Here is a 9,075-nt window from a genome sequence, read left to right as displayed (position 1 = left end):
TCCAGAATCTCAACCCGACTTGTGGGGGAATCATAGTCTCTATCATCCTTTCCTCACATGGGACAATTCTCTAATAATGATGATCATCACACTTTATTTACTTACAACTCAAGAATTACAACTCAATTCTTAGAACAAAATATGACTCTATGTGAATGCCTCCGGCGGTGTACCGGGATGTGCAATGACTCATGAGTGACATGCAAGAAAGAATTATGAACGGTGACTTTGCCACAAATACAATGTCAACTACATGATCATGCAAAGCAATATGACAATGATGAAGCGTGTCATAATAAACGAAACGGTGGAAAGTTGCATGGCAATATATCTCGGAATGGCTATGGAAATGCCATAATAGGTAGGTATGGTGGCTGTTTTGAGTAAGGTAATGGTGGGTGTATGGTACAGGCGAAAGTTGCGTGGCACAAGAGAGTCTAGAAATGGTGGAAGGGTGAGAGTGCGTATAATCCATGGACTCAACATTAGTCATAAAGAATTCACATACTTATTGCAAAAATCTATTAGTTATCGAAACAAAGTACTACGTGCATGCTCCTAGGGGGGTAGATTGGTAGGAAAAGACAATCTCTCGTCCCCGACTGCCACTCGTAAGGAAGACAATCAATAAATAAATCATGCTCCGACTTCATCACATAACGGTACACCATACGTGCATGCCACGGGAATCACAAACTTTAACACAAGTATTTCTGAAATTCACAACTACTCAACTAGCATGAATCTAATATCACCATCTTCATATCTCAAAACAATCATCAAGTATCAAACTTCTCATAGTATTCAATGCACTTTATATGAAAACAATCATGCTCCGACTTCATCACATAACGGTTCTCCATACGTGCATGCTACGGGAATCACAAAATTCAACACAAGTATTTCTCAAATTCACAACTACTCAACTAGCATGACTCTAATATCACCATCTCCATATCTCAAAACAATTATCAAGCATCAAACTTCTCATAGTATTCAACACACTCATAAGAGAATTTTATTATTCTTGAATACCTAGCATATTAGGATTTTAAGAAAATTACCATGCTATTTAAGACTCTCAAAATAATCTAAGTGAATCATGAGAGTTCATCTATTTCTTCAAAATAAAACTACCACCATGCTCTAAAAGATATAAGTGAAGCACTAGAGCAAATGACAAACTACTCTGAAAGATTTAAGTGAAGATCAATGAGTAGTCGAATAATTATGCAACAATGTGAAGACTCTCTAACATTTAATAATTTCAGATCTTGATACTTTATTCAAACAGCAAGCAAAACAAAATAAAATGATATCTAAGAATACCAAACATCATGTGAAGAAGGAAAAACTTAGGATCAACCGAAACTAACCGATAGTTGTTGAAGAAGAAAGGTGGGATGCCAACCGGGGCATCCCCAAGCTTAGACGCTTGAGACTTCTTGAAATATTATCTCGGGATGCCTTGGGCATCCCAAAGCTTGAGCTTTTGTGTCTCCTTAATTCCTCTCATATCACGGTCTCCCTAAATCTCAAAAGCTTCATCCACACAAAACTCAACAAGGACTCGTGAGATAAGTTAGTATAAACCATTGCAAAAACCTTATCATACTCTACTGTAGCAAACCACTAAAGTTATTATTCAACATTGCATACTAAATGCCTCTGCATATTTAATAGTCCTATCCTCAAATAGAATCATTAAAGAAGCAAACATATGCAAACAATGCAAACATAACAGCAATCTGCCTAAACAGGATAGTCTGTAAAGAATGCTGCAACATCCATACTTCCCTAACTCCAAAAATTATTAAAGAAAATTCCCACTGTAGTAAATTTATCAGAGCTTAATATGCAAAAGGTTTCAACATTTTATCACATTCCGACTTTTCTTGGTAATTATTGCAACAGCGGTAAACTTTCTGTTTTCAAACAGCAACATGTGGACTTCTAAAATAGGCATAGTAAAGGTTATCAATGCCACTTTTATTGAAATAAAAGATGCAAAAAATTGTTCTAAATAAAATCAATCAAATCTTAACAAAATAAATTGACGCTCCAAGCAAAACACATACCATGTGGCGAATAAAAATATAGCTCCAAGTAAAGTTACCGATGAACGAATACGAAAGAGGGGATGCCTTCCGGGGCATCCCCAAGCTTAAGCTATTGGTTGTCCTTGAATATTACCTTGGGGTGCCTTGGGCATCCCCAATCTTAGGCTCTTGCCACTCCTTATTCCATAGTCCATCGAATCTTTATCCAAAACTTGAAAACTTCACAACACAAAACTTAACAGAAAACTCGTAAGCTCCGTTAGTATAAGAAAATAAATCACCACTTCAATGTACTGTAATGAACTCATTATTTATTTACATTGGTGTTAAACCTACTGTATTCCAACTTCTCTATGGTTTATAAACTATTTTACTAGCCATAGATTCATCAAAATAAGTAAACAACACATGAAAAACAGAATCTGTCAAAAACAGAACAGTCTGTAGTAATCTGGATCAAACGTATACTTATGGAACTCATAAAATTCTCAAATAAATTTATGGACCTGAGGAATTTATCTATTAATAACCTGAAAAAATAATTAACTAAATAGCACTCTCCAAATAAAAATGGCAGCAATTATCGTGAGCACTAAAGTTTCTGTTTTTTACAGCATGATCAACAAGACTTTCCCCAAGTCTTCCCAAAGGTTCTACTTGGCACAAACACTAATTAAAAGCATAAAACCACATCTAAACAGAGACTAGATGAATTATTTATTACTAAACAGGAACAAGAAGCAAGGAACAAAAATAAAATTGGGTTTCCTCCCAACAAGCGCTATCGTTTAATGCCCCTAGCTAGGCATGATGATTTCAATGATGCTCACATAAAAGATAAGAATTGAAATATAAAGAGAGCATCATGAATAATATGAATAGCACATTTAAGTCTAACCCACTTCCTATGCATAGGGATTTTGTGATCAAACAACTTATGGGAACAAGAATAAAATTGCATAGGAAGGTAAAACAAGCATAACTTCAAGATTTTGAGCACATAGAGAGGAAACTTGATTTTATTGCAATTCCCACAAGCATATATTCCTCCCTCATAATAATTTTTAGTAGCATCATGAATGAATTCAACAATATAACCAGAACCTAAAGCATTCTTTTCATGACCTACAAGCATAGAAAATTTACTACTCTCCACACAAGCAAAATTCTTCTCATGAATAATAGTGGGAGCAAACTCAACAAAATAACTATCATGTGATTGAAAATTAAGATCAAGATGACAAGTTTCATGGTTATCATTATTCTTTAAAGCATACGTGTCATCATAATAATCATCATAGATAGGGGGCATGCTTTCATAATAAATTTGCTCATCAAAACTTGGGGGACAAAAAATATCATCTTCATCAAACATAGCTTCCCCAAGCTCGTGGCTTTGCATATCATTAGCATCATGGATATTCAAGGAATTCATACTAACAAGATTGCAATCATGCTCATCATTCAAATATTTAGTGCCAAACATTCTATAGATTTCTTCTTCTAGCACTTGGGCACAATTGTCCTTTCCATCATACTCACGAAAGATATTAAAAAGGTGAAGCGAATGAGACAAACTCAATTCCATATTTCTGTAATTTTCTTTTATAAACTAAACTAGTGATAAAACAAGAAACTAAAAGACTCGATTGCAAGATCTAAAGATATACCTTCAAGCACTCACCTCCCCGGCAACAACGCCAGAAAAGAGCTTGATGTCTACTACACAACCTTCTTCTTGTAGACGTTGTTGGGCCTCCAAGTGCAGAGGTTTGTAGGACAGTAGCAAATTTCCCTCAAGTGGATGACCTAAGGTTTATCAATCCGTAGGAGGCGTAGGATGAAGATGGTCTCTCTCAAGCAACCCTGCAACCAAATAACAAAGAGTCTCTTGTGTCCCCAACACACCCAATACAACGGTAAATTGTATAGGTGCACTAGTTCGGCGAAGAGATGGTGATACAAGTGCAATATGGATAGTAGATAAAGGTATTTGTAATATGAAAATATAAAAACAGCAAGGTAACTAATGATAAAAGTGAGCGTAAACGGTATTGCAATGTGTGGAAATAAGGCCTAGGGTTCATACTTTCACTAGTGTAAGTCCTCTCAACAATAATAGCATAATTGGATCACATAACTATCCCCCAACATGCAACAAAGAGTCACTCCAAATTCACTAATAGCGGAGAACGAACGAAGAGATTATGGTAGGGTACGAAACCACCTCAAAGTTATTCTTTCCAATCAATCTATTGGGCTATTCCTATAAGTGTCACAAACAGCCCTAGAGTTCGTACTAGAATAACACCTTAAGACATAAATCAACCAAAACCCTAATGTCACCTAGATACTCCAATGTCATCTCAAGTATCCGTGGGCATGATTATACGATATGCATCACATAATCTCAGATTCATCTATTCAACCAACACATAGAACCTCAAAGAGTGCCCCAAAGTTCCTACCGGAGAATCACGACGAAAATGTGTGCCAACCCCTATGCATAGGTTCATGGGCGGAACCCGCAAGTTGATCACCAAAACATACATCAAGTGAATCACGTGATATTCCATTGTCACCACAGATATGCACGGCAAGACATACATCAAGTGTTCTCAAATCTTTAAAGACTCGATCCGATAAGATAACCTCAAAGGGGAAACTCAATTCATTACAAGGGAGTAGAGGGGGAGGAGAAACATAAGATCCAACTATAATAGCAAAGCTCGCGATACATCAAGATCGTATCACCTCAATAACACGAGAGAGAGAGAGAGAGAGATCAAACACATAGCTACTGGTACATACCCTCAGCCCCGAGGGAGAACTACTCCCTCCTCGTCATGGAGAGCACCGGGATGATGAAGATGGCCACGGGAGAGGGATTGCCCCCTCCGGCAGGGTGCCGGAACGGGTCTAGATTGGCTTTTGGTGGCTACGGAGTCTTCTGGCGGCGGGACTCCCGATCTATTGTGCTCCTCGATGTTTTTAGGGTATATGGAGATATATAGGCCGAAGAAGTACGTCAGGGGGGCCATGAGGGGCTCACGAGGGTGGAGGGCGCGCCCAGGGGGTGGGTGCCCCCCTGCCTCATGACCTCCTTGCAGATCCCCCGACGTGCACTCCAAGTCTTCTCGGCTTCTTTCCTTCCAAAAATGAGTTCTGTGAAGTTTCAGGTCAATTGGACTCCGTTTGGTTTTCCTTTTCTTCAAAACCCTAAAACAGGGTAAAAACAGAAACTGGCACTGGGCTCTGGCTTAATAGGTTAGTCCCAAAAATGATATAAAACTGTATAATAAAGCCCATAAACATTCAAAACAGTAAATAATATAGCATGGAGCAATCAAAAATTATAGATACATTAGAGATGTATCAGTTGTCTCCTACTGGATTGATACCTTGGTTCTCAAACCGAGGGAAATACTTATCTCTACTTTGCTGCATCACCCTTTCCTCTTCAAGGGAAAAACCAATGCAAGCTCAAGAAGTATCTGTTGGGGAACGTAGCAGAAATTCAAAAATTTTCCTACGTAACACCAAGATCTATCTATGGAGAGACCAACAACGAGTAGAAAGAGAGTGCATCTACATACCCTTGTAGATCGCTAAGCGGAAGCGTTCAAGTGAACGGGGTTGATGGAGTCGTACTCGTCGTGATTCAGATCACCGATGATCCTAGTGCCGAACGGACGGCACCTCCGCGTTCAACACACGTACAGCTCGACGATGTCTCCCACGCCTTGATCCAGCAAGGAGAGAGGGAGAGGTTGAGGAAGACTCCATCCAGCAGCAGCACAACGGCGTGGTGGTGATGGAGGAGCGTGGCAATCCTGCAGGGCTTCGCCAAGCACCTACGGGAGAGGAGGAGGTGTCACGGGAGGGAGGGAGGCGCCAAGGGCTCAGGTGTGGATGCCCTCCCTCCCCTCCACTATATATAGGGGCAGGGGAGAGGGGGGAGACGCAGCCTTGCCCCTTCCTCTAAGAAAGGGGTGCGGCTAAGAGCGGGGAGGAGTCCATCCTCCCCAAGGCACCTCGGAGGTGCCTTCCCCCTTTAGGACTCTCCCCTTTTTCCTATATCTTGGCGCATGGGCCTCTAGGGGCTGGTGCCCTTGGCCCATTTAGGCCAAGGCGCACCCCCTACAGCCCATGTGGCCCCCCGGGGCAGGTGGCCCCACCCGGTGGGCCCCCGGGACCCTTCCGGTGGTCCCGGTACAATACCGATGACCCCGAAACTTGTCCCGATGGCCGAAACAGGACTTCCTATATATAAATCTTTACCTCCGGACCATTCCGGAACTCCTCGTGACGTCCGGGATCTCATCCGGGACTCCGAACAACATTCGGTAACCACATACAAACTTCCTTTATAACCCTAGCATCATCGAACCTTAAGTGTGTAGACCCTACGGGTTCGGGAGACATGCAGACATGATCGAGATGTTCTCCGGTCAATAACCAACAGCGGGATCTGGATACCCATGTTGGCTCCCACATGTTCCACGATGATCTCATCGGATGAACCACGATGTCAAGGACTCAATCGATCCCGTATACAATTCCCTTTGTCTAGCGGTATGGTACTTGCCCGAGATTCGATCGTCGGTATACCGATACCTTGTTCAATCTCGTTACCGGCAAGTCTCTTTACTCGTTCCGTAAAACATCATCCCGTGATCAACCCCTTGGTCACATTGTGCACATTATGATGATGTCCTACCGAGTTGGCCCAGAGATACCTCTCCGTTTACACGGAGTGACAAAATCCCAATCTCGATTCGCGCCAACCCAACAGACACTTTCAGAGATACCCGTAGTGTACCTTTATAGCCACCCAGTTACGTTGTGACGTTTGGCACACCCAAAGCACTCCTACGGTATCCGGGAGTTGCACAATCTCATGGTCTAAGGAAATGATACTTGACATTAGAAAAGCTTTAGCATACGAACTACATGATCTTGTGCTAGGCTTAGGATTGGGTCTTGTCCATCACATCATTCTCCTAATGATGTGATCCCGTTATCAACGACATCCAATGTCCATGGTCAGGAAACCGTAACCATCTATTGATTAACGAGCTAGTCAACTAGAGGCTTACTAGGGACATGGTGTTGTCTATGTATCCACACATGTATCTGAGTTTCCTATCAATACAATTCTAGCATGGATAATAAACGATTATCATGAACAAGGAAATATAATAATAATCAATTTATTATTGCCTCTAGGGCATATTTCCAACAGTCTCCCACTTGCACTACAGTCAATAATCTAGTTCACATCGATATGTGATTAACACTCAAGGTCACATCCCCATGTGACTAACACCCAAAGAGTTTACTAGAGTCAATAATCTAGTTCACATTTACCATGTGATTAACACTCGATGAGTTCTGGGTTTGATCATGTTATGCTTGTGAGAGAGGTTATAGTCAACGGGTCTGAACCTTTCAGATCCGTGTGTGCTTTACAAATCTCTATGTCATCTCCTAGATGCAGCTACCACGTTCTATTTGGAGCTATTCCAAATAACTGTTCTACTTGGAGCTATTTTAAATTGTTGCTCCATTATACGTATCCGGTATCTCTACTCAGAGCTATCCGGATAGGTGTTAAGCTTGCATCGACGTAACCCTTTACGACGAACTCTTTTACCACCTCCATAATTGAGAAAATTCCTTAGTCCACTAGTTACTAAGGATAACTTTGACCGCTGTCCTGTGATCCATTCTTGGATCACTCTTGTACCCCTTGACTGACTCATGGTAAAGCACACTTCAGGTGCGGTACACAGCATAGCATACTGTAGAGCCTATGTCTTAAGCATAGGGGACGACCTTCGTTCCTTTCTCTCTATTCTGCCATGGTCGAGCTTTAAGTCTTAACTTCATACCTTACAACTCAGGCAAGAACTCCTTCTTTGACTGATCCATCTTGAACACCTTCAAGATCACGTCAAGGCATGTGCTCATTTGAAAGTACTATTAAGCGTTTTGATCTATCCTTATAGATCTTGATGCTCAATGTTCAAGTAGCTTAATCCAGGTTTTCCATTGAAAACACTTTCCAAATAACCCTTTATGCTTTCCAGAAATTCTACGTCATTTCCGATCATTAATATATCAACAACATATACTCATCAGAAATTCTATAGTGCTCCCACTCACTTCTTTGGAAATACAAGTTTCTCATAAACTTTGTATACACCCAAAATCTTTGATCATCATCAAAGCATACATTCCAACTCCGAGATGCTCACTCCAGCCCTCAGAAGGATTGCTGGAGCTTTGCATACTTATTAGCATATTTCAGGATAGACAAAACCTTCCGGTTGTATCAGATACAACCTTTCCTCAAGAATCGTCGAGGAAACAATGTTTTGACATCCTATCTGCAAGATTTCATAAATAATGCAGTAATTGCTAATATAATTCCAACAGACTCTTAGCATCGCTACGAGTGAGAAAGTCTCATCGTAGTCAACTCCTTGAACTTGTCGAAAAACATCTTAACGACAAGTCGAGCTTTCTCAATGGTGACACTTACCATCATTGTCTGTCTTCCTTTCAAAATCCATATGTACCTAACAGCCTTACGACCATCAAGTAGTTCTTCCAAAGTCTACACTTTGTTTTCATACATGGATCCTCTCTCGGGTTTTATGGCCTTGAGCCATTTATCGGAATCCGGGCCCACCATCGCTTCTCCATAGCTCGTAGGTTCATTGTTGTCTAGCAACATGACTTCCAAGACAGGATTACGTACCACTCTGAAGTAGTACGCATCCTTGTCATCCCACGAGGTTTGGTAGTGACTCGATCCGAAGTTTCATGATCACTATCATAAGCTTCCACTTCAGTTGGTGTACGTGCCACAGGAACAACTTCCTGTGCCCTGCTACACACTTGTTGAAGTGACGGTTCAATAACCTCATCAAGTCTCCACCATCCTCCCACTCAACTTTTCGAGAGAAACCTTTCCTCGAAATAGGACCCGATTCAAGAAACAATCCCT

Source organism: Triticum aestivum, chromosome 4A, assembly GCF_018294505.1.
Source record: "Triticum aestivum cultivar Chinese Spring chromosome 4A, IWGSC CS RefSeq v2.1, whole genome shotgun sequence".
Lineage (NCBI taxonomy): Eukaryota > Viridiplantae > Streptophyta > Magnoliopsida > Poales > Poaceae > Triticum > Triticum aestivum.
This window is presented reverse-complemented; position numbering follows the sequence as displayed.